General features: G+C 49.8%; 1 protein-coding gene and 1 pseudogene across 1 annotated transcript in view; one reads left to right on the top strand and one right to left on the bottom strand.

Moving 5' to 3' along the window:
* The window catches only part of AGBL4 (AGBL carboxypeptidase 4), a 1,510,278-nt gene that overhangs the window by 1,348,364 nt on the left and 135,727 nt on the right, over positions 1-26,187 (top strand). The window lies entirely within an intron of this gene.
* On the bottom strand, positions 11,069-17,984 carry LOC148164524 (uncharacterized; annotated as a pseudogene).

Raw genomic sequence — 26,187 nt, forward strand, 5'->3', positions numbered from 1 at the left:
TTCCAGGTTGGCCACTGGAACCTTGTGTGCAACTGGGGTGGGCCTGGGAGCAGTTCTGACACCCAGGCCTCCCTGGTCCTGAAGCCTCCCTGCCTGGGAGGGGTGGACAGACTCCCTGCCTAGGAGGTCATCATGCCTTTTCACCCAACTGAGCAGAACAGAGAAGGACTGCGTCCTCCATCCAGCTGTCTCCTTTTAGCCATGGTACTGGCTACTTTCCCTGCGTAGTGGCCTCAGGCCAGCAGCTTTCCAGGGCTGTGTAAACAAATGGTCCCCGGGAGAGTGGGAGAGGAGCCCCCAAGGGTGAGGACTTGGGGATGGGAGGCATACCAGGCTCCCGGGCCATGCCAGCCATGCACTCTGCCCTCAGGCTTCCTCCTGGGCTGCCTGTCAGTGCCCGAGGCCAGGCAGGGGAGCAGAAAACCAGCTGTAGGGCTTCCTCAGAGAAGATCTGAAAGAAGTCACCAAGTCTCTCTATGCTTGCATTTTTCTCCCTTTTCGCAACTGAAGTAAAAGAGCTGCCCATTGTTGAGAGACTCCGTTAGAAACAATAACTATGTGATTATTTTATATGTGTACCGAAATTCAGAGCCAGTGAAGCTCTTTTCACCTTATTTGATACTCAGGAGACTTTATACAGATCATCTTGAATTCCCACAGTACCCCCTGAGGCAGATATTTTTATCTGTAGTTTTAGCCAAGGACACAAGCTCAGAGTGGTCCATCACATGTCTGAGGTCACACTGCTGGTGAGTGGCAGAGTTAGGATTTGAGTCCGAGTCTACCTGGCAGAAATCTCATGATCTTCCTACTCACCCCCTGGGAAAGTAAAGCTTGATAAAAGCGCAAAAAAAATCATCAGGAAGGAAGCCAAGCCTGGGCCAACTTCTTCCTCTCTCCTTGCTGCCATGGAGCACCCACCCAGATTCTCTATGATATGTTTGTGAATCAGCGATGATGTGACAGGGGTCTGGGTGGCACCCACTGCTGAGCAAAGGAAGTGAGATGTGGTCTGCCCCTTCCTTCTTCCCTTCCTTCCTTCCTTCCTCCCTCCCTCCCTCCCTCCCTCCCTTCCTTCCACACACATTGCCCCAGCCCCTTCCAAGTGACCGTGCTTGATCTTCATGTTGGATTCTGATCTGTTATGTGAACAAGAGTCTGCTGTCCCCGAGCCATAGGATGGGAGAAGTATGCAAATCTCTTTGTTCCTCTCATGTGATTTGTTGTAATGTGATTTCTCTGGCATCATGTCCTCAACAATAGAAACAAAAAATGCCACCTCCTTCCTCCAGATGTCATTTTAGAGATGTTATTCCTGTAATGCAAGGGATGCAGTTTTGGGAGGCTATTAAGATGCTGATATACCGCTTGGTCCTGAGCTGGGAGTAAAAGCCCCTCTGCTTTGTGAGTGAGTATGTGAGGTTGGGGGGAATGTCAAGGTACTAGAATCAGAGGGAGCTGGACTTGAAGCCTGGTTTGATTGTGAAAGTCATTCAGTGAGGCTTTGTGGAGCCCTATCCTGGGCCCAGCCCTGTGTGAGGTGCTACAAATGCAAAAGGAATCTGAGACCCTCCCTTCAAGGAGCTTACAGTTTTCCTGGGTTGAGGTTATGATCCAGGAAGGCTTCATGGAGGAGGGGACTCTTCCATCAGGGACTGTTACCCCACAGATACAGCCCTCTCCTCAGTGTGATTGCTCCCGGGAGTTTGAAAGGCCCAGAGCTTTGAGCTCTGTTCACATCTGGGGGCATCTGTGAATTGTCAGCTGCTACCTGAACAAGTCAGGAAATGTATACCTTTTCTCCTCAACCTTAAGCCTTAACACTTCTTTAGTCTAGTGGGTTCCATCCAGGTGTGTCCTGACTTCGGATATTCTACCCCATTTCTGTGACTCCCTTGAGAAGCACCTCTCATCTCTGGGAGGAGAGTTTCCTTGCTTTGGAAAATGGGGACTGCCATAAAAATGACATGCTTCTACAAACCACCCTTCCCTTACGAATATAATGGTACCCTGTGGGGGCCCAGTTCCAACAATATCACGGCCATTTTGCTGAGCCTGACATTCACGGCCCTCCACAGCTTCCCTCAGCCTGCCTTTATTTGTTCAACAAGTAGTTTTTGAGGACTACCTATGTGGCACATACTGTTTTGGGGGGTGAGAAGATACCCCAAATTCCTGTCCTGTGGAGCCTCTGCTCTAGTTGAGGGGATGGAGAAAAGTGTAATTGAGTAAAGAAAATAGAGATCAAATTAATTCAGCAAATGTCTTTTTTTTTAAGATTTATGTACTTATTTGAGAGAGAGAGAGTGTGTGCGTGTGTGAGAGCAGGGGGAGGGGCAGAGGAAGAGAACATCCCAGCAAACTCCCCGCTGAGCACAGATGCCCGACGGGGGGCTCCATCTCATGACCCTAAGATCATGACCTGAGCCGAAACCAAGAGTCGGACGCTTAACTGACTGAGCCACCCAGGCGCCCCTCAGCAAACGTGTCTTTAAGTCCCAAGTTTGTGCGGGGCCTCGTGCTGGGTCCTGGCATGGATGCCGTCTGGCTGGCCTACTCCCACCACCTCCAAATGCCTCTGTGCTGCCCACAAGATGTGCTCTTCCTTCCTTTCCCTCCCCTTCCTTCTCCTGTCTGCGCGCCCCCCCTCCCTCCATCCCTCCCTTCCATCTTGTTTTTTCCCCTTCTTTCTTTCCCCATTCAGTCAACAAACAGATCTTGATGTGTAATGTGCTGAACATTAGGTCAGGTGATGGGAACTTTCACAGCCACCCTGAAATTGCCCTCAGTCTCCACAGGGCCACCCTTTACACACCTCGGGGAGCCCTGCCTGACCCAAGAGGGACCTTGCCGCCTGTGAGTTCACATGGCTCCGTGGCTTCACCTCCTTTTGCTCTTAGATGTATCCTATCTTGTATTAAACTAACATGTGGCTGAGTATCAGGTATTTGTGTGAGCATGTGTACATATACCTCCTTATAATTGCGTGATAATGTGCATTCGAGTGTATGCCTATAAGAGCGTATCCTCTGTTTGAGTGTGTATGTTGATTTGGTTTTGAAGTTATCTATTTACCTGTTTTGAAATGTCTGTTCATTTTTTTTTTACACCATTAATGCCCTTGTGTTATGACTGTGGCTTTGTAATATGTTTTAACATCTGAGGGAGGCTAAGCATCTCCCTCTTTTATAATATCTGAATCTTGCCATTTATTCCTCCAGGTAAGGAGGAAACTTCAGAATGATTTTTTCAAGATTAATTTTGAATACAGTCTATACATTAGTTTGGAAATTAACATCTTTATGCTGTTCAGCCTTCCTATTCAGAAATAGGGCACATATTTGCACTTATTCAAGTCTCCTGTTATGTCCTTCAGTGAAGTTTTATAGTTTTCTTCTCTAAGTCTCTACACAACACAATTCTTATTAAAATTATTCCTTAAGATTTTATATTTTTGTTGTTACTGTGACTGAAATATTCTCAAATTTTAGTTTTAATCTTAATTCTTGTTGGCATTTAGAAAAGCTACTAATTTATTTTATATTTATTTGTATTAAGCCTACCAATTTTGTTGAGGAGATTTTTCAGTTGATAAGTTTAGGGCTTTCTAGTTAAATAATCATATCATTTGTAATCAATGACAATTTGTCTCTTCCTTGCCAATATCTATAATTCTGAATTATATTTCCCACCATACTACATTGGCTATATCTTATATGTCATTGACTATGTTTTATATATATTTGAAATAATGATACTTATCTTATTCCCAATTTCTACTGCTATTACCTATGCTATTTCAAATTGGCCCTCATTTTCAGATAGATATTCTTTAGCATGTTGAGGAAGTGCCTTCCATTTTTAGTCCACTCATTTTTTTAAAGAAACTGTCATTAAGTGTTTTCATTTTGTCAAATGATTATCAGTTCTCTGATTTGACCCATTTTGTTTCACTATTACAATTCATTAACTCATCTTCGCATTCCTGGTGTGAAACTTCTTGATCTTGCTACATTTCATTTACAGGTACTTTATTTAGGACTTTGGCTTCTATAAGCACAAGAGAACATTTTTTTATAGCTTTGGCTTCTATAAGCACAAGAGAACATTTTTTTATAGCTTTGATACCGAACTAGTTATCTTAATTGGGTACTTCCCATATTTTTATATGCTTTAGAAGAGATATTTATTTCAAGAATTGTCAAACCTCAAATACTGGGGGCGAAACACACATACAACCATTTGGGCCAAGAGACTTTTTATAATTTCTCATTTTCTTCTATGGTTACTCAGGACTTTTACTTCTAAAGTAAATATTGATAACATCCAAAAACTTATCCCTCTTATCTTGACAACCTTGTCTCTTGTAATTAAAAAAAAAAAATTCTCCATTGTTGCTATCGCCTCTTTATTTTGTTTATGTTGGTCACTTTTTTGTTAATTTTGTTTGTCAGAGGTTTGTCATACTTTTTGTTTTTGTAAAAAGAAAAAATAGCCCTTGGATTTCTTTATTAAACCTACTATTTTGGGGGCGCCTGGGTGGCTCAGTCGGTTAAGCATCTGCCTTTGGCTCAGGTCATGATCTCCAGGTCCTGGGATCGAGCCCCATGTTAGGCTTCCTGCTCAGTGGGGAGTCTTCTTTGCTCTCTCTCTCTTTTCCTCTGCCCCTCCCCACTGCTCATTCTCTCTCTTTCTCAAATAAATAAATAAAATCTTTAAAAAAACCCAAACCTACTATTTTTCTGTTTGCTAATTTATTCATTTATAGCTTTACTACTTTTTTTCTACTGGCTTTCATAGGTTTCTTTTTGGTTCTCTTTCCAGATTATGTAGTTACAGTTTTATTTACTTTTCTTAGTCTTTCCTATTTATTTAAGAATGCATTTAAGCATAAGAATTTCTCTCTGAGCATGGTTTTGGCAGCATTCCACTAGTTTTATAAATTGTTTATTTTTATGTTTATTATTTTCTAAATATTTTGTAATTGTATATTTTTCTTTTTATTCTATGACATAACATTTTTATAAAGGTGATTTTAATCTCCGTGTGGCATTTAGTTGCAACTGTTTCTGTTGCTGTTGAGACATTAATACCAATTTCTGGTTTTAGTGTCATGGTTAGAGAATGAAAATTATATATATTTGTATCATTATTTGGAATTTACCAAATTATTCTATGTTTCTGGAGTGAAAACAATTGTTATACATCATTGACTCAACTATTATTTTATTCAAATCTCTTTCTTATTTATTTTTTCTTTTAATATTTTTCTTTATACTTCTAACATTTAATACATATAAAATAATATAGTTATGTATATAAGCTATAAAGCGTAATCATCTAATGAACACTTGTGAACTCACCACCCAACTCAAGAATTAGAACATTACCATTGGGGCGCCTGGGTGGCTCAGTCGTTAAGCGTCTGCCTTCAGCTCGGGTCATGATCCCAGGGTCCTGGGATCAAGCCCCACATCAGTCTCCCTGCTCCGCGGGGAAACCTGCTTCTCCCTCCCCCTCTCCCCCTCTTGTGTTCCCTCTCTTGCTGTGTCTCTCTGTCAAATAAATAAAATCTTTAAAAAAAGATTTTTAAAGAACATTACCATTAACTCACATTTATCAATGTCCTATCGCTTTGCTTATTCTCAGAGTTAACTATGATTATCAATTTTGTGTTTATCATTTCCTTGCTTTTTAAATACACCTTTTAAAATCACCTAAGTATGAATGTCTGAAAATAGAAAAAGCAAAATTGACTATCTTCGTCCATGCATGCTGTCTAGGCTCCTGCTCCAATTTCTGTTGCCTTCTCCTTGAATTTCAAATATTTGTTGCTTTAAATATTTGGATATTTTGTTGCTTGCAATACGTTCCTGACTGTTAGGTCTTCAATGCAGATTTTGCTTTTTTTTTTTTTTAAGATATTTTATTTATTGAGAGAGAGAATGTGGTAGAGAGAGAGCATGAGCGGGAAGAAGGTCAGAGGGAGAAGCAGACTCCCTGCTGAGCAGGGAGCCCGATGCGGGATTCGATCCTGGGACTCCAGGATCATGACCTGAGCCAAAGGCAGTTGCTTAACCAGCTGAGCCACCCAGGCACCCCCAGATTTTGCTTCTTATCAATTTAATGTGTCACCCCCAGATTTTGCTTCTTATCAATTTAATGTGAAACCTCGTCCTTGTTCATGGTTCTTGCCTCAAATTCTGCTTTATTATTAACACTGTCAGCTCTTCTTTCTCTTTAACTGCATTTGCCTGAAATATTTGGGAAGCTTAATTTTTAACCTTACTGTGTAATTTTGCCCGAGGTTCAGTAGATGGTAATGTTTAAGATGTTGTGCTCTGAGGCCAGATTGGGTTTAAATCCCAGTTGTGCTGTGTCAGCTGCCTGACCTGGGGCAGGTTTCTCGGGGTAACAGTAACCCCATCTCGTGTGGTTAATGGGTGGCCTGGATGAGATGATGCTTGTGAAATGCTCAGCACAGTGCAATGCACATGGCAAGTATGCAGTGGACATTAATTATTTTGATTAGATTTATCTCTTACAAGTTGAACCTAACTTAATGTTTGCATTTTAGCTTGAGAATTTTTGTCCTCCAATAGAATAATTTAAACCGTTTACAGTCATTTCATATCTGATGTGTTTGACCTTAGTCATCTGTCACCCACTTTCATACTTTCTTTTTTATATATTTTTTGCTCTTAACAGTGTTTTCTCTTTTTTTTTTGTAAACTATATTTTTTGTTTATATCTTTTGTATTAACTTAGAAGTTTAAAATCCCCTTTTAACTTAATTCTCAAACGCATGCCTTCAAATGTGTGACGGGACAGTTACCCTCACATTTCTCTGTCAGTTAAGAACAAAGCAATCATTTTTACTTCTCTTTCTACAACATAGAATCTCAGGTGCGTTTATTCCCCTTGCTATCTTCCTCAACACTAGATTCTTCTTTTCCAACGTCAAATACTAAGCTTAGCTGTCAACCTGTTTTCCTTCCTGTATGATATTTTCTTTATCCTTGAAGTTTATTTTGCCAAAATCTTGCTACTTGTGGTTTTTCTTTTCACGCATATTGCCAAATCACTGATCTCTTTTGGGTTTTTGACTCAGGTTGATATTGTTTTGTTTTGCTTTTGTTCTGTTCTAGTTAATTACATTTTTTTCCAATTGTGTTTTTGTCACTTTTATTTTTATTATATGTTCCCCCCATTTTGATAATTCTTAGACTCCATTCTTGTCTCCTGTATTTATCACCTTCTTTCTCATCATTTTCATCACTGATACTTTCCTCTGCATTCTTTGAGAGGTACTCAAAGTAGTCCTCATCACTGATTCTGCTGCCTGCAGTATCAATTCTTTTCTTTTCTTATTCTCAGGGGAACTTTAATTTGGGATTTTATTTTGTGTTCCTTTGCCATATCATCCCAGTCCAGTCAACTCCTTCTGTGTCTCTGCCTTTACCTCATTGTACTTCCTGCTCTTCTTAGAAGCCAAGTCCTCTTGCATCTACTGAAGGATTCCAAGCAGGTGGCCTCTGAAATGGTCTTAATTTCTTTTCAAGCTTTCCTTCTCCAAGTTTTCAGGGCAAATGTTTCCTTTTCCTTTGGCTTTAGTGTCTCTTCAAAGACCCCATCGTTTTTGTTTCTTTAGAGGTTTTATTTTGTTTCGCTTTGTCTTCTTTGAATACAGCTTGGTCTACACGGACCTGACATTTGCAAACAGGAAGCCTAGGAGGGAAGCATTGTTGACCCCTCCCTGATTTAGACCCGAAGTGCAAGTCCACTTGGTCTGCCCCAGTTTCTTTTCTGAGGTTTCACAACAGTGTGCTTTTACCAGCCTGAAGTTGGCTCTTCTCCAGGACAGCTTCTAGATTTTTCTGATTGCACGATTAGATGCAGTTTGTACTTCCTTCTTGCCCAGAGTAGCACCTAAAAACCCCTCCTTGCCCCAGCATGCACTACTTCCAGAACGCTTCCTGTCCCGTCCCTGTTTACAAGGCTTCTCCTGAAGGGTCTACGTGTTCTTGGATGCCAGCCCTTCTCTGCTTCCTGTTGTGCTGCAAGCATAGGGTTACTGCTTCTGAATGCATGTTAGGGGCGAAAAAATAGGAACAAGAAGAGGAGGAGAGGACCCTAAGGTCAGGGATGGGGAGGGCGGGCAGGGCTCAGGCGCTGGCTGGCTCGGAAGACAGGTCCTCTAACCGGGTGGACTCTTGTTTTCCTCTTCAGCACATCCTCAATTTGGGAACAGGATTTGCAGGAAGTAAAGTCTTTTCCTTCAGTGTGGGGGAGGGGGATACTCAGAGGCTAGAGCCCTGAAATTAGTCCACCCCCAAATTTGACATAATTTATGATACTATTGCCAACTTTTATTTTGTGTATCTTCGTGAGACTTCTAGGACAGAAAGTGTCACATTAAGTATCCTTAGTCTGCTCCCGTGTTGATAGCTGAACATTCCAACGAAGGATTCTATATGCATCATTCATTCATTCATTCACTTACTCATTCACTCATTCATTTATGTCTATTTCCTCCACTAGACTGAGAGTTCAGAAAACTATGGACTTTCATCGTTTTACTCCCACCTCAGTGCAATAACTGGCATCTAATATGTGCCCAAGAACAGGGCAGAGTGCTGAGCCTCACTACGAATCAAATTATATCTTGAAGCCTTAGTGCTGGGAATCATCAAGTGTACTACACATTCACCATTTTAAAACATTCTGATACCTGTTATCTAACTTGATGCTAGAAACAAGCTGGAATTAGGCAAGACAGATATTATTCTTCCCAGTTTAGAGATTAAAAAAAAAAAACCGAGACCCGAAAGGAGGCAGAGACCTGCCCACCGTCCCCCAGAGTCACACGTGGGGCCAAGAACCAGAGCGCCACACCCCTCCCCGCTCACAGGGCTGGGCCCTCCTGTGGAAGAGCTGCGGCCTCCTAGGTCTGGTCATGTGATGGGATAAAAACAAGAGGGGTCTGAGAGGGCCCAGTAAGGCTTCCCGGGGGCCTGGAGCTGAAACTTGAAGACAAAGAGGGACAGTAGAGAGGGGGTATCCTAAGCAAGGGCTGGCTGGAGCAAAAGCATGGGTGGGGTCAGAGGGTCATGGGGGAGATGGGCCCAAGGCACTCCTGTACCTGGGGGTGAGTGCAGACAGTAAAACCCTCCCAAAGTGTTCAGACTGCACTTCAGCCAAGAATCCTGACCTCACCTCATACCTGATGCCCGAAGCCCCTCACTGGCATTGTACCCCCACGGGGGTGGGGGAGGAGGGAGAGAACAGAGAGAGTAGAGCCAGACAAAGCTGGACTTGAAGGCTGACTGCTTTTACTGCAGGGCCTGCCTTGGGCAGGTTGCACCATCTCCCTGAGACTCAGTTTCCCCCCTTGAATAATGGGATACTAGTAGTTGGACGTGCTGAGTTTTGTGCAGATTCGATGAGAAAATGGATGTGAGGGGCATGCCACATGGTAGGTGATGGAAACCTCTTAGTTCCCTTCCTTTCCTTCCTGGCTCTTCCATGGGCAGCGAATAGATGACGCCATGCTCTGTGCTCCCCAGGAAACTAGAACCATAGCAGAGCGACCGGCAGACGGGATGGCAGACTGACAAGGCCGGGCCTGCCCTCCTCCCCATCAGGGCCGTACGCTGCACTTCTCAGAGGGGAACTCATCTTACAATCGTCTCCGAACGCTGAGGCTAAATTCCCCCTAAGCAAAGGCAGCTGAGTCTCCACATATGGCGGACTCCCTTGTTTGCCGTCAGAACAAAGCACTGTGCTCCATTTGAATGCCATGCCTGCTGTGGACCCGGGAGATAGTGTCGAATATGCAGGGGCAAGGGGGCCGGGGCGACTTACCCACTAATTCCCTCAGCCCCTGGTTGAAGGCAGCCAGGTGGGAGAGGGAGGTGTACACTCCTTGGCACCTCTGGCCTGCCATGCACAGGGAGAGAGTGGGCCGCCATGGCCGGAGAGCGGCCTTAGGCTGAGGGTGAACGTACTGTCAGTTGGATGTCAGGTGAGCTTGCTTTGAGGTGGGCTGAAGGCATCTGCCCAGGGCGGGAAGCAGCACCTGCTACAGAGAGACACACGACACATATGTACAAGTGATACTATTCAGGCAGCTCACAGCACACGGGGCTGCAGCAAGACAAACAGAGCTAAAGCACTGGAAACATCACAGGGATCCAGCCCTCCAACTGAGCAGTGGAGGAACTCAGCATGGGGAGCAAAGGTTCTGATCTAGTCTCAGCTTCCAACACACTAGGTAGCCTTGGGTAGTTTCCTTTGTCGCTGGGTCCAAATGACAGGGTTGGCCGAGGCGATTGCTGAAGGCTCTGAGATCCTGGGCTTCTCCCCCAACTGTACCCCAGTGACCTCGCTCTCCCTATCTCCTGGTCACAGGCTTATGCTCTGGTTGGTCATTGCCTGTTTCTGTTGGCTCCAGCCTCCCAGCTGCTTCCCTGTGCCCCATTAATCTGCTCTTGCTTTTGGACTGACCCCAAGCCTGATAGCCATTCTCAGTGCCCATGGTCTAGCTGATGTCACCCCAAAACCAGGGCCTGGCTTTGTGTGTGTGGAGGCAGAGTTTACGTGTTGCAGGTCCCTGGGGACTGGGATGCAGTGGAGGGAGGACAGGGACCAGAGTGCAGGCTCTTCCAGGCTCAGTCCAGCCTTAGCAGTCTTTCTGTGACAGGGGGTCATTCAGTAACTGCCTCAGATCTTGGTCCGAAGTCAGGCTGAGGGCTTGGGGGTGTGAACAGGAACAGGCTCAGTAAGCTGGACATTCCTTTTCTTTCCCTAATATTCAGCCATCCTTTACAGCAGACTGGCGGGGTCTTAGTTGCTCACATCAGCCCAGGCCCCAGGACACTTGCCCACTCCCAGTAAAGTGATGCTGAGCTGCAGACCTAGAGGGGTTTCTGTGATTGTGCTTTCTGTTCCTTCTCTCTGGGTGTGTCTCAGGGGCCAGAACGAGTGGGGCAGGTGAACGATTATATGGTGTGATTTCAGATACCAGAGACACTGCTAGAAACCCCAAGAGCTCCCTCCATTTGTCTGGTCAATACTGACATTCCTCAGTTCGAGATTCATCCACTTGGATTAGTTTTTGGAGCTGTGGAAAAAACTTTGGGCTATGAGGCTGTAGATGAGAAACTACGTCTCATCTTTGCCTCCTACTTGCAGCTGTATCACCACGCTTCTCTGAGCCTCAGTTTTCCTGTCCGTAAAGTGGGAATGATCACGTCCAACTTCCAGAGTTGTTATCAAGAGTAAGAGATGCAGTGTGGAAAGCACTGGCACCAGGCAGGGGCTCTGTAAACACTCCTTCCTTCCCCACCGTCCTAGGTCGGAAGAGCAAAGGGGGAGGTTGGAGGACGCCATGCTGGGAGTCACCACCAGGTGGCAGCACAAGGTGTTCATTCCTTGGCTCACTCAATGAGGAGGCCCTTTAGTGAGCTCTCAGATGAAGCAGGCGGTAATGAACTCCCCAGCCCTGCAGGTTAGCGCGGCAAGGCTGGCAGCTTCCTGTCCTGCTGATGAAGAGCAGCTGAGTCCTCTATTGGCGGGATGTGACACCTACAAAGAGTGCTGCAGATTCCCCAGGGGACATAGAGAAGTGGCGGCTTCGCCCCTGCTCGCAGGGAGGCTGCAGTCTGGGGAGGGAGGCAGGAGTGTGTGCAGACAGGCCAGAGAGGGGTGACATGCTCTGGCCCAGGGGTGCACAGAGGCTTGGCAGCTCAGTGAGGGACACTCCGCCCTGCAGAGTCAGCAGGGGCTTCCCAGGGAGGGGTCAAATAGAAGGACTTCAGGGTCCCCTGGAAGTGATAAGGTTTTGCGAGGGCCGCCTGTGGTTCGGGGAGCTCAGAGCACGCCACCTTTGCACTGCCGGCCAGACTACGCACATGTAGCCCGCAGCGCCCTGGGATCTGTCAGTTCCCCGGCTCCCTCACATCCTCGCCCCAGAGATGCCTGGTCTCCCGACAGACACCGAGTGAGGCCTCTCCCAGGAATAATTCCTATCCCCTCAGTCCAGTCCCCAGCTTGGCAAGTAAGCAAGCCCGTGGATGTGCCACAGTGGTTCCTCCTGCTTGGTGACCACAAGTCCTTTCGTAAAGGAGAAGACCCTGGACAAGGAACCTAAGGCCCCTGCAACCACATTCTAAGCCCTGTCCTGCCACTGTCCAGCTGTGACCTTGGACCCATTTCCCATTCTGTACATTACGGTTGACCTAGAAGGTCCTAAGGAAGCTCCCAGTTTTAACAACTGACACCCACAGATTCTTCCTGATCTAGAGCCCCCTTGGGAAGGTCGCCAGCTTGACACTGTGGAAGGAAAATATGGGTCCTTCCCGGATCAAAGGAGGTGACAAAGGTATTAGTGCTTTGGAAGCTCTGCATATCCCCCTGACAATGTGTACGTTGAGCTCTTGGGGAGCCAGTAGAGTACGGTCCACCACTGTGCTCTCTGCAGAGCCTGGCCAGGCACCCAACACCTGGCTCTATGGGGAAGAAGATGCACAGGAAGAGATGGAAACCATTTTCTAATATCTGCCAGTTGTCTCAGGGCAGAAGGAGCATTCTTGTTCTGTGGGGCCTCGGAAGGCAGAGCCTGGGCCAGTGTGGGCAAGCCTGCAGTGAGGCAGGTTTGCGCTCCGGCCAAGGATGCCATTCAGCCAAGGACATCTAAAGATGTCCCCCAAGGGGCACCTAGCTGGCTCAGTTGGTAGAACATGTGGCTCTTGATCTCAGGGTTGTGGGTTTGAGCCCCAAGTTGGGTGTAGAGATTACTTAAGGAGAAAGAAAGGTAGGTAGTTAAGAAGAAAGGAAGGAAGGAAGGAAGGAAGGAAGGAAGGAAGGAAGGAAGGAAGGAAAGAAGATAGGAAGATGAACCCCAAGAGTGGACACCTTTGTTGGCAGAGATGGACAGCTGGGCATGGTCTAGGCCAGCCCTTCCCAAATCTGGCTGTGTACGACAATAGCCATGCTTAGAAACTGAATTCTGAAGATTTTTGAAGACCCTCAGGGATGTGGCTACAACTCAGTATTTTTCTAGATCAAGGTGCCTTGACATGGGGTCCACCTGCTGCGTTTGGCTGTCCTCATGAATGTCTCTCCTTGGGGCCTGTGCCCCTCCCCCCAGGCCAGCCACCTTCCTGGCACCTGGACAAAAACCGTAACCACAGTTCTGCTGGGTCCCAAACACCCTTCCATTCTGAAATACAAGTGGTTAAAGGGAAGGGGGTGGGGAAAGGTGTAAGTCAGATGCATTTGAAGGAAAGCAGCTTTGAAGTCCTGAGGCCATTATGTTAATGGCATTACTCAATTTCTGGAAGCAATCCTGATTAAATATTCATTGGCTTTGATTATACTGAAATTAGGGCTAAAGCGTGAAGTCAAATTGAGGGGAGTAATGGCAGTGTAAATAATGCATGGCCTCTAAATTGAAAACACCAGCTTGTGCAGCCCCAGCCTCCCCCCACCCTGCTTGTCACTGAGCCATTTGTTTAGAAGGTGATTAGTCCAACGAGGCCATCTCTTAGCAGCTGGGGACCCAGAGTTGGAAGGATTGCAGCACCCTGTGTCTCTGGGAATACGGGAGCCTTGAAGCAGGCGCCTCGCAGCAGGGGGTTTTCTCCAGGTCCGGACCTGGAAGCTGGGAATTGTGGTGAAGCCCCGTCGTGGACTCCTGTATTGTCTGAGTGACATCGTCTCAGGACTCAGAGTAATGGAATCTCCCCACTGCAGCTCTTCAACAGTGTAATCTTTGAACAGGAAAGAGGAAGGGGGTGGGGGAGAGGTGCAGCAAGTCAGAGGTTAGCATAACCAGGTGAGATGTGTTCCAGTGAGTGAGGAGGAGAGACAGGTGAGCTGATTGTAAAATTGTGTGATGCGTGCTCTTTAGAGGTGTGTGCAAGAGGCAGTTGTGGGAACCCATAGAAGGACTTTCGCTGGGTCGAGGGTGAGGTTGGTTATGGGGGCCAGGCTGGCTGGGGCAGGAGGAAGGCACTCAGGGAAGTTTCAAGGCACCTGGCCTAATGGCGTCTTCTCCTCCTCCGCTGGTCCCTCAGCTGATACCTGGCCCAGGGCCTGGCCCAGAGCAGAGGCTGATGATGTTGGCCGAATAGGTAGAAGACTGAGTGCCTGAGCGCGGCACTGAGGAAGGAGGGGCAACCCTCCCTGCTTCCTAGAGGAAAACCATCACTCAGCCACATAAAGAACCATCACAAGAGGATCGCAGCATCCTGTGTCAGGCCCCCATTACTGTGACTGCACACTCACTTGCTGGGCTCTGGGCGAAGTGTCTGTTAATTTTTCAACAATCTTATACAGAAGGTATGGTTATAATCCCCAATTGATCAAAAAGAGCAACGCAGTTTCATTTGCACACACAGCTAAAGACATTAAGTCACACGCACACAGCTAGTAAGTAAAGCTGGAATCCAAACCCATGTTTATTTCTGAAGCCACTTTAGAAATCCTTCTCAGTGGTCCTGCACCTCCTGCGGTAGATATTCGCATACAGGTATTCATATTCTCTCTCTCCTGCTCACCCCATCCTTTCCTACCCCCCCTTTTCTTCGCTGCTCTAGGATCCCTGAGAGAGGCTGGGCACACTCACTGGTGTGCCAACGCTAGGAGGAACAATGCATGTACTTCACCATATAATGAGCCCTCAGGACCCCAAGAGAGCGGCAGGTGTGAGCCACCACACCCCAAACCACAGGCTCTACTTTTTTTTTTTTTTTTTTTTATTGCATAGTTCAATTACCTGCAGGTACAAGCAGTTCAGGGCCAGAGCAGCTGCTCTGGGCAGCTGGGAAGAGCTGCTTCCAAGGCAGAGGGAAGAGCTTGTGTGCTCAGGGACTGGGGGAGGCTGCTTAGGGCTCTGCGGGTCAGGGTGGGTTGGAAAGGAAGCTGGAGCCAGATCCTTGCAACCCTGATGCCCCCCCGGCAGAGGCTACCGGGCACCCAGTAGGAGAGCTCTGTTCAGCAGGCTGCGTCTCACTCTCTGTCCGCAGAAAACCTGAAGTCACAAGAGAAACCTCTGCCTTTCAGTTTTCCCATGGACTTGGAAGGGGCTTTCTGTTTTGTGTTGTGGAGCCTGCGGCTGATCTGTATAGATGGCAGAGAAACGCATTTCACCGGGCTTACTGTCCTTGAGACTTCTCAATGAAGTGGAGCTGCTTCAGTGCAAAAGCCGTGGCGAGGAGGGCGCCACCTTGTGGTGAGACGCGGGGACGGGTCTAGGGAATCCTGTTCCTCGAGGCGGGGGGGGCCCAGCCCTGAAGTCCGAAACAGGTGTGTAGATCTCTACACGCACATGTGCCATCATGGAATCTGCTTTTGTGAAGCAGGAGATGGGCTCTGTCACAGGGAACGCAGGCTGGCCCGAGTCAAGGAAGAAGTCAGTTTCCAATTCTTCCCGCATCGTGTTGAACAAAATTAGCCGAATTTCTTCTCTGTCAGGTGAAGGGTGAATTTGACTGAATATCTTTCCCGTGCAAATGATTTTTAGACACACTCCCTTCCCCAGCAAATACTCCTCGGGCACTTAATCTCTGCTCAGCCAGGTCCTGGGCCACCGAGGGTCAGGTGGCTGGCTGGGGAGATGAAATGAACAGCCAGGTTAGGGTTAGCATTAGTGCCTTCGAGGGAACTAAGAGCTTGAAAAGACAAAGAAATGAGTGTGTAAGTACTTCTGCTGAGCTGCATCAACAGTGTGAGCCCTGAAGCCACACAGTCTTGGGTTGAATTCTGCATCTTCCTTGTACCAGCTCCGCGATCAAGCTCACGCTAATGAGAGCTCTTACGCACTAGGGTTATTGAGAGGATGAAATGAGGTAACCCAGGGAAGAAACTACCAGGGCGCCTGACACACAGTAAATCTCAATCAGCCCCAGCTGTTATTGGGGGTACGGCAGGCTTCCTACCCCGAGCACTACAATCCCTTCCCGTCCCACTCCCCTGTGTGAGAAGACAGAGGGAGAAGGAGGAAGGAGGGGAGAGAGAGCCCGAGGAGCCTGGTCACTAGCCTGTCTCGGTGCCCACAGCATGCTGGGCACCATAACATACACCAGCGCATTTGGCTTCCTGAAACCCCCATGAGGCAAGTAGGGTCATCTGTACCAACAAGCCACCTGCGGCTAAAGCCCTGCTCTGCCAAAGCTCACAGTCCTCATAGGGGTAAAGCCAGGGCTTGAATCCAGTTCTGCCTGAATGGGGCTCAGGGTTGTAGTTGTGTTTACAAACACAGTGTTTGTCCCCCTTCTGTTTCCTCGGGGGGGTGGCTAGCCCACGCTGCCTCTCCCAGACTCCTTCCACGCTGCCTCTCCCAGACTCCTTCTCTGTGTGGGTGACTCGACAGACAGCCTCGCAGAGCCTGCCCAGCTCCCCCAGCCGTACCTGCAGGGCCCAGTGGGAGGCTGGGATGGCAGACTTCCAGCGCTCCCCAACACACCGCCCCCAGTCTGGGGCTGGAATCTGTCAGTGCCTCTTTAGAGCTCACAATTAACCGGACTCCTGGCTAGATTCTGTTTGTTTCCCTCTTCCTGAAATTACCATTCTTTGCCATTAGTTGATGCTGTGATGTAGCAACAGGAACTTGGGGAGGAGTCTGTCACCCTCTCCCTCTACCTCCTCTCTTCTTTCTCCCTCTTAGACCTTTAATGGGAGGAAGGAACGGTCTGATTACAAAAATCTTTAGAAACAACTTGTTTTACGAGGAAATTTTAGATTTTTCCTTCATAGAAATTCATGGAAGGGAGAAATTGGAGTGGACTCTTAGGAGGACTGGAGAAAGTTTCCCAAGGGAGGAAATTCCCAGGCTGGGTAGGGTGGGAGGCTCAGACCTAGGAGAGAGAGAGAGGGCCGGCAGGGACACAGCAAGAGCCCAGGCCTGCTCAGGCCCAGGGAGGAGCCCTTTGCACTCGGCTTCTGGGCAGGGCTGGAGTCCTGGCCGGAGCAAGGGGGTCAGAGGTCGGATTCCCGTGCCGGCTCAGCTGTGTGGCCATGGGCAGCTGTCTTCCGTTCCGGTCTACTTCACAGGGTGGTGTAAAGATACACGTGCACAATGAGCAAGAGGGGGCTTGGTACCCCTTGAGGGCCATGTGAGTTGTAAGGTTGGTCACGGCTGCTGGAATGGGACTGTGCAGGACAAGGGAGGGGGCAACTCGGTGATCTTCACCGTGAACTTGTACCTCGCATGACTCCCAACCCCAGCCAGGCCAGTAGTCTCGGATGACAGAGACTTCTCATTCTCAATATTCTACCTTTGCTTATAATGTTGCTTCCATCTGTAAAGCCTGCTCCCTCCTCTCTGCCTTGCTGAATGCCCTCCCCTTCTCAAGGACTCCTCCCAGAGAGCCCTCCCTGATGACTCTAATGCTCTGCTGTCCCCTACGTAGCCGCTAGCCCCACATGAGCACTCACAAGGCCGTCTGACTGGGATGTGCTGTGTGAGTCAGATATACGGCTGCATGGCAGGCTTCGTACAAAAAGTCACACAAATAGCTCATTAATACAATTTGTCCTATTGATTACATGCTGAAATCATATTTTAGAGACTTGAGTAAAATAAAATGTCATTAAAGTTAATTTTACCTCCTGTGCTTTTTTAATGTGGCTGTTGGAGAATTGAGGCTCACATGCATGACTCACGCTGATGGCGTGCGTTACAGACCCGTTCATTAGTCAGGGTCTGCCTTGAACCTCTTCACTCACCCTCCTACCTGCCGGGATGGATTTCAACACTTGATAAGGCTCAAGTGGTACTTTGTGATGTATTGCCCGACGTGTTTCCTGTGTACAGAGCAACTTCTTACAAGTGACCTGCCTTCATTGTCTGCGTGACCCTTAGCCAGAGCCAGCTTATCTCTGGGAATCGGTGTTCTCACCTGGTAAAAGGGGCTGAACTCATCGGTCTCCAATGGTCCTTTCTCTCGGACATCTGGTGACTTACCGGATCTTTCCCCCATTTTAATGGGAAAACTTGCGGAAGTCACCCCACGCTTCTGTGCCACCATTTTTGCATCTAGTATGTAAATGAGCTGAGACTGTCTGCACAGCCCCCACCCTCCCTTGAATCCAAGTGGTTCTGAGAATCAAAGGAGTTCACAGACTAAGCTTGATCCCCTGGCTCCTCACCCTCAAGTCCAATGGAAGCAGCACATGTGTCGGAGAGTGGGGCCGGGGTGGGCTCTGACCTACTCTGTGCATTCAGCAAGCACGCACAGTCATTCATTTAGCAAATCCTTGCTGGGCACTGGGCCTGCACTGCACGCCAGGCACCATGGCACATGGACAGACAGACCTGCTGCCCTCTTGCCCTTGAGGTGCTAAGGGTGTAAAGGGGACACTCCCCGTAACAGCAGAGTTCTAACCGTGCAACCCACTTGGCCACAGAGGGAAAAGGGGGGCTCAGGGCATTCCGGACCAGATATTCCCTCTCCCCGACAACAGGAGCAGTCTCTTTACCAAAGAAAGGTCTGATCAGCCCTACCACCCCTCAGACCACAGGCAGTGATCCCAACACACACAGTAGCTTTGGGATGAAGGAAAAAACTTATTAACATGGTGTAATGAACTCCCTTTATCAGGCAGGAGTGCCCATGTCGCGGCTGCTGTGAGTTTTGGCTACCCTCTTCTTGGTAAGGAGATTGCTATGAGGTTGCCCCAGTCCTAGTGCCTGAGAAATATTTATTAAAAAGAAGGAGATAAAAGAGGGAGGGAGGGAGGGAGGATGGAAGGGAGGGAGGAAGGAAAGAAGGAAGGAGTCATTTGGGATTAAGGTGACCTAGAGGGCTCCCCAAATGTGGCATCTTGCTCTCTCTCCGCCTTTATTGCAGCTGTCTGGGCCCAGGTCCTTCTACCTATTGCCAGCTCCCCTCATACAAGGTCCCCGTGCCAAGCGGAGGATTCCCGTGTTCCTGAATGGGGATCCCACCTTGATGTCGTAGATCCCAGTGGGTCCTAGATATCCCACGCCTGACGGGGCAAGGCTGGGCCTGAGGCTCAAACACAGAACTTTCAGTTTGACCCTCGTCCCCATCATTCACGACCCCTCTCTCCTCACAGATGCACAGGTTCTCCCTCCCTCTGTGTCTCCATCCCTGAACAATGGCCGAGTGATGCCTTTAGCATCTCTTATTTGGATCGCTAATGCCTCTTGGATCAGACCATTCCCACCCAGGGCCTCCTGTGTCCCGGCAGGTCTGAAGCTGAGATGACTTCCTTAATCTCAGAAATGCAATTTATAGCATGAGCTGTTGAAGGCCCCGGCAGCATCTCAGTACTGCTCAGGCCTCGCCTGCAGGGCACTGGAGGGAGTGGGGTTGTCTTCTCATACTGGGGGAGTCTGGGTCCCTGGAGACCACAGTTTCATTTCTGAGCCGGTAGAATCTGTTCTGATTGCACAGAGCATCCCCCTCAGCAACAGACACTCGGCAATGAGCATCTGAACGAATGGAGGAATGAAGCTGAGCCTTGAAGCCAGGCAGGACCTGGCAAAGCCGAGGAGGGGAGGGCGTTCTGCGCCCAGGCTGCTGCATGAAACACCAACACAAGGAAGCCAGGAGCTCGGGGAGCAGGAGGGAGGGAAGGCCCTGGGGCTCAGGTGGATGTGAGAGCGGAGAGAAGGGCCAAGACCCACGCCCGCGGAGGACCAGCCGGGGTGAGCTCCTCATCCCCATCGGGGCCAAACACCTTGACTTCCACCTGGTCCTCTGAGCCCCCTGTGAATGCGGCAGTATGAGTCTCCCTGGCTTCTGTCCTTCCTTCCACAAGTATCCGTTCAGCACCTGCTGTTCCTGGTCTGGGGGTTACAGCCGTGAATAAAATGGCAAAGCTGCTGTTTTTATAAAGCCGACATGCCGTCGGGGGAGGAAATAAATCTGTACACATCAGGGGGCGAGGAGTGCCGCGGGGAGGAAGGCGGGGAAGGCAAGAGGTGCCGGGAGCATTCCTGTCCTGTAGGGGGCTCCCCTGCAATGGGACACTTGAGCAGAGACCTCCAGGAAGCCTGCCAGCCATGCAGCAGCAGTGGGCTCCCAGCGTGGGGAGCACAGGCCGATGGGCTGCCCCTGGCCACGCCCCCAACTCAGTCACCAGGCACTCAGGAGCGCTCGTGTCCCCATGTCACAGGAGGATAGTGAGGCACAGAGAGGTGAGGAAGTAGACTCAAGGTCACACAGCTGCTAGTCAGCAGATCTGGGTCTCAAACTCCAAGCTGTGGGCTTTTCTGCTGCAGCCTGACCGTCCTCATCTGAGACCCCAGCCCCAGACCAGAGAGTTTCATTTGCACAGACAGCCTCTCCCCACTGCCTCACTGCATCAGGGCTGGGGTGGTGTCCGCACAGGGCTGTAGCCTGCCACGCAGACTGCTCACCCGCTCACAGCCGAGCCCGCCGGGGCCCTTACTGCTCCAGCTCTCCTCTCCGTCGAGCCGCGCTGCTCCGCCCCAGCCTGACAGTCTCTGGACACCAAGTTAAATGTTTAATCAAAGCCAATCGTTTGGCAGCTCCCCTGGCTTCCTTGACACTCCCACCCTCCCTTTCACACTCTCCTCGGCCCTTCCTGTTGGTCTCTGGGCGCCTTTGGTGCAGTCTCCAAGTTTGCTTGCTTCTCTGCCTCGGCTGCATCTGCCCTGGTGTCAGTCTCCATCTCCCTGGAGGTCTCCTGACCTCTGTCTGCCTGTCACTTGACTCCTCCCTGACCTGCCCCTGCCCAGTCCCTTCTGTGTTGGCCCTTCCCCATGAGTTTCAACCACCACCCCCCACCCCCGAGTATTGTCTAATGCTGGCATGATAGCCAAGCCTGGTGTGAGTACACACCACACACACACACACACACACACACACACACACATACCCGTGAGCCTGCCAACTGCAGGCAGTGAGGGGCTGTCCTCCATCCTTGTGCACAGTCACTCAGCTTGGCCTGGGAGCAGAGCCTCAGCACCAAGCAGGCCCTCAGAGGTGGCTGAGTTGGAGCCCTTCGTTGTATGGCCAGATGCAGACACTGTAGCTCAGAGAGGGGAGATGACTCTCTCCAGGTCAAGTAAGGAAATGGTGGCAGAACTTGGTGTCTCTAGAGACCATGCCCACCAGATGGTGCATGCTAGCAAGTCCCCACCCTGTGTCAAAGCTCCTTGGGGTTCTTTGTCCCCCAGCAGTAAGTGCTACAGTTTTCCACTCCTGGCAGCTGGGAGCGGGGAGGAGTAACCCTCCTGCGCCCACAGAGCCCAGAGCGTTTTGTTCTGATGAGGCTGGCAGATGATGGCGTTTTTTGCAGAATTTTGCAGGGTGGAATGTCCTGGAGGGAGGTCTTTCCCTTTCCTCTCATTTTAAAGATAGGAAGTCAGACCCAAAGAACGAATCACAGTCACATTTGATAGTCAAACCAGCTCCTTTAGGTTTGCAGGGCTCCACGGCTTATAACAGAAACATGCGCCAAGCCCATGGACATTTATTTTTTGCTTTGAAATTTAAAAAAGTAGTTTCCAATATGTAGAAATTTCATGTAAAATTCAAGTTCCCCAGCATCTCTTGAAAAATGATGTAAAAGGATCATGGATCTCAGGGCCTAATTCCTACAGGGCATTAACCAGCAGTTGCTGAGGAGGGCTCCTTCCTCAGGGCCCAGTAGAGAGCCAGATAGGCAGGGTCCTTCCCTGAACTCTACTTAATCCTCGTATTATCAGTTATTTGCCTTACAAACCACAGTTGACAGAAAGTTTAGTCTGATGTCCAAGTCAAAGGTCAGCCCTGGTATCAGCTGATTCTGGGACCAGAACTCAGCCTGTGGCTGTGGGCTGGCAAGGGATTGGACTCCTTCTTTCCCTCTGCCGTCCCTTCTTCCTCTCTGCCTCCCCCTTTGGACTATTCACTGGTATAGGCCTCTTGGCAGGTCTTCTCCAGACCATGTCTGGGCCCTCACAGACTTGGCCCCCGCGGCAGGAGCCAACCCCAGGAAGGGCTCCGTGAGGCCTGAGCGCACTTTGCAGGGACCCACACAGGCCGGGTGTGACCCACGAGTCTTTGACTATCATCCTAATGGCAGCCCTTTGGCAGGGAAGACAGTCTCCCCCATCACTTCATGATTCCCTGCAGGGTGTGGAGACTGGGTCCCTGGAACTGTGCCCCTAATGGTCTAGGCAGCTAGACTCTGAGTGCCTGCAGAGCCAGAGAAATGATTTTTCCCTGGGCACATTTTTCTGGGGGCATTATTAGAATGTCACGTGACAGCCAATGAGTGTGTACTTACTCAGTTTTCAAAATGGTGCCTCAAAACTGGAAGGATGGGGTAGGCCGTCTTCCTCATCCAACCTTCCCCATGTAAAGTAGTTACAGCCAGTGTGGTTTTGGTAAATCGGCTCTCGACCGGGACATAATTACCGAGCTAACGCTCAGTGGCTCATCAGTAAGCTCTGACCTCACCCTGTGAGCTGTCGTTCCAGTCCTGACAACTTAATGTTTTTACTTGTTCAGAGAGCCAGATGACGAAGAGTTGTGAAGGCCCTCAAGGACAGCAGACCCAGCCCTCCCCTAGCCCCCTCGGGGAGGCCTAGCCTCGCACACCCCCCTTCCCTGGACGAGTGTTGCTGGAGAGAGGTTGTTTTTTTTTTTTTTGAACATCCTTCCTGTTCTGCTGTTTGCCTCATCCCAAATACTTGCCCTTGTCCTTACTGTGAGTCCGCTGAGATGGCAGGGACAAGCCGGGAGTCAACTGGGGCTGAGGAGGCACGCACGGATGGGCAGGACGCTGAGCTCCCGTCTGCCGCGACCCCAGCTGAAGGCTGAGGGGGCCGGTGTCCAGGATCCCGTGGGGACTTGGTGGACGCCTGAATGGAGAGTATCCATATCCTCTGTCACAGCTGTCCCCATCCCCATAGGCAGGCTACTGAAGTTCAGTGACACGACCACGGTTTCACTGAAACCACAGAGCTGGGACTTGGACCCACAGCCCATGTGTCCAAGCCCACTGCCCTTTCTACTGCTCTCTACTTCATATCTCAGTTTAAAAGCATCTCTTGGGGAGGACGACATCGCTCTGTCCCTCCCATCTGTAATTTCTCGAACCCATCCCGTATGTTACCTTGCTGGGCTTCCCAGCAGCTCTGTTAAATGAGGTAGACAAAGGTTGTGACACCCATTTCCTATGTGATAAAATCGAGCTTCAGAGGGGTTACAGGCCAGACCCAACTTTGCACAGCTGCATAGGGAAGGGAGATGACACATATCATACACTTAGTAAATGCCAGGCTTGTCCTGCTTATGTTATCTGCTGGGAGATATACCCATGTTAACAACCTGTGAGCCAACATACTGTTTTCCTCTTCCCCAGAGGAGAAAACTGAGGGAGACTTTCCCAAGGTGAGGAGGGTCCAAGAGCCAAGGGAAGGAGCCTGTACCAAAGCCTGCCTGCACAGTCTGTCATTGTGTCTCCGGCTGCCGTATGAATGGCAGTGCTGAGATCTGATCTCCGGTGCCACAGGGCTGCTTCTCTGAGGCCTCTCCTCTGGGCTTGTGGATGGCCGTCTTCACTGCATCCTCACGTGGTCTTCCCTCCAGGCAGGGCTGTGTCCTCCTCACCGCTTTCTATAAGGACACCGGTCATTTTGGATGACGACCCACTCATAAGACCTCATTTTGTCTTAAATTTCTCCTTGTGACTCTGTCCATTCCAAAGTCCCTGGACTTAGGACTTCACCATACGAATTCTGGACATAATTCAGCCTGGACATACCCCTGTGGCCTGCATCTCTTCACCCCGTCAACCCTGTCTCTCACAGACTTGCATGAACAGGGAGGGAACTTACCCCTTGAGGCCCCACTCAGAGCTGAGAGTCCCTGTTTCTGGACTGGGCCTACTGTTAGGAGATTATCGGGAGCCCTGGTGGGAGCCCTGGAGATGGGGAGTGGAAATCTGGAAGGTCAGTTTTCAGTGCAGGCTGATTCTGTCAAGGACTTGGGAGGTCACCTCCACCCCGGCCTCCTTAGCAGAGCTTCCCCAAGGAAGCCTGTGTCCCGACATCTGGCCCTGGGGAAGGCTCTGAAGCCTCGTGGGACTGTCTCCTTGGAGGGGACAGGAATCTGGCAGCGCCCCTGAGGGGGGAGGGGCAGGGACATTGGAGGCTGAGCCTCCATAGTAGCCGCGAGCCAAAAACTTGAGAACTGGAAGAAGGATTCTCGGCACTACTGGGGACACTGGTTTGGAGTGTAGCAGCCTTCTCACGCATATGAGGGCAGGACTTCACATTTTCTGGGGGCATTATTAGAATGTCACATGACAGCCAATGAGTGCTTGCTTACTCAAGTTTTCAAAATGGTGCCTCAAAACTGGAAGGATGGGGTTCCTTGCACTGGAACTTCCAATGGAGGTTCCACTGCACACCTCCTAAGTGCTGGGCACAGTCTACACGCCTGACATGCTCCTCTTATTCTTCCTCAGATAAAGTACAGCCCCAAGAGGCAGGGATCCCCATCCGCATTATACAGACATGGAAATGGAAGCTCAGAGAAGGAATGTGACTTCTCCAAGGCCAGGCCGTATTCCAACGGCTCCAATAAGGAAAGAGTTAGTCCTCCAGGAATTTCCCAAACTGTCCAATCATAAGAAGCATCCAGGGCTCTAGTTTAAAAAAAGATAGATTCCCAGGCACTTTGCTGCAGATTCTAATACAGTGAGTCTAGAGTGGGGTCCAGGAAACTGTAATTTTAACAAGGACACCAGGGAATTTTCACTCTTGCAAGTTTAGGAATCAGTGGGTTGAAGAACATGACCCCATTCCTCACGTCCCAAGCAGGAGGGGCGGCCACCTCCTGGCAGACCGGAGCCCAGGTAGCACTGTTGCCTTCTGCTCAAAGTCAGTTTCCTCTGTGACCTGCTCAGCACCTGCTGATTGCCCTGCTGTTAACTGAGTGAGGTCTCTGTCCCTCACCATTGTCTCTGCATCCACATTTCCCAGCTGCCCTGCCAAGACTCTGAGTGCATGGGAGCTGCTGGGGAGGGGCAGGGGAGAGAGGCCTCCGCCTCTGCCTCACCGCAGGGAGCCTACCCTCACCTCTTCCCCTGGCCCCTGTGGTTGCTGTCCCATCTGGCGTTTCTGACATCCCCTCCAGGACAGGTGCGATGAGTGAGTGTGCTGAGGGCCATTTTGTTGTGTGTTCTTTTGTACAAGGCCAGCTTCTAGCAATTATTATCTTTTTTCTAATCGCCCGGGACTGCTCTCATCCATGGACCTAGATACCACAAGAAGCACAATACATCCCGGGAAAGAAAATCCAACAAATGGACGGCAGGCGTTCTCCTGAGCTGTGCTCTGTTTGCGAGGTAGCGGACACCACCTCACAGACCCCCTTGTGGGCCTCCGAGCTGTGCTGCACTTTAATTAGAAACCCAGAGCTCTGGAACAAGGGAAATGACTTTGTGTTTCAATTTAATTTGTTCTCATTTTTTGACAGGGTCAAAGTTCACCTTCCCAGTTTGAATCTGAAAGCAAATTAGAGCTGTGTCATTTTTATATTGATGTGTCCAGGCTAAAGATCTTTGGCAAGCGTTTTCTTCTGGGAATTGGTGTGGCTGATATTGTTTTCTCTCTATCCCTTCAGTAACCCTTGCCTGCAGCCTCACGGTGTGCCAGGAACAGTGCGAGGGAACGGAAATGGGGAGGTGCCATGGCTCAGGGGAGGCAGGGCATGCAGGAGGACGGCCCTGGTGCCGGGGCTGTGAGCCAGACACATGAGCCAGACTCATGAGCCGGGCTTTGAAAGACAGTAGCAACCACAGCAGCTGCCTTGCCAGGCACCCAAATCCTGCCGGCGCTGGGCTGCTGCCTGCTTCGCGCTCACACCGGGCACTGGAGTGCATGGCACAAGAGCTCCGTGTGGAATCCTGCCCAAGCTCAGGGCTCAAATCCGAGCTGGCTACCTGTGTGGCCTGGAGCACATGACTTAAACCTCTCTGGTTCTTGGTCTCTTGTACTGTGAAGGGGGGGGTGACAGGGGTTAGGACAGGGTGGCTGTGAGCATTAAGGGAACCCGCCACACTAGTGAGGGCAGGGAAGCAGTGCGAGGGTCGGGAGCCAGGCAAGGTCAGGTTCCCCCCACTGTGTCCCTGCATGCCTTGAGCTGGCCTGCAAAGCCCACCCTCTCCCTGACACCCGGGGGGAAGGGAGGGGAC

The sequence above is a fragment of the Eumetopias jubatus genome, unplaced genomic scaffold, assembly GCF_037043125.1.
Source record: "Eumetopias jubatus isolate StellerSeaLion01/CBP00866 unplaced genomic scaffold, mEumJub1_p1.0 scaffold_4, whole genome shotgun sequence".
Taxonomy (NCBI): Eukaryota; Metazoa; Chordata; class Mammalia; order Carnivora; family Otariidae; genus Eumetopias; species Eumetopias jubatus.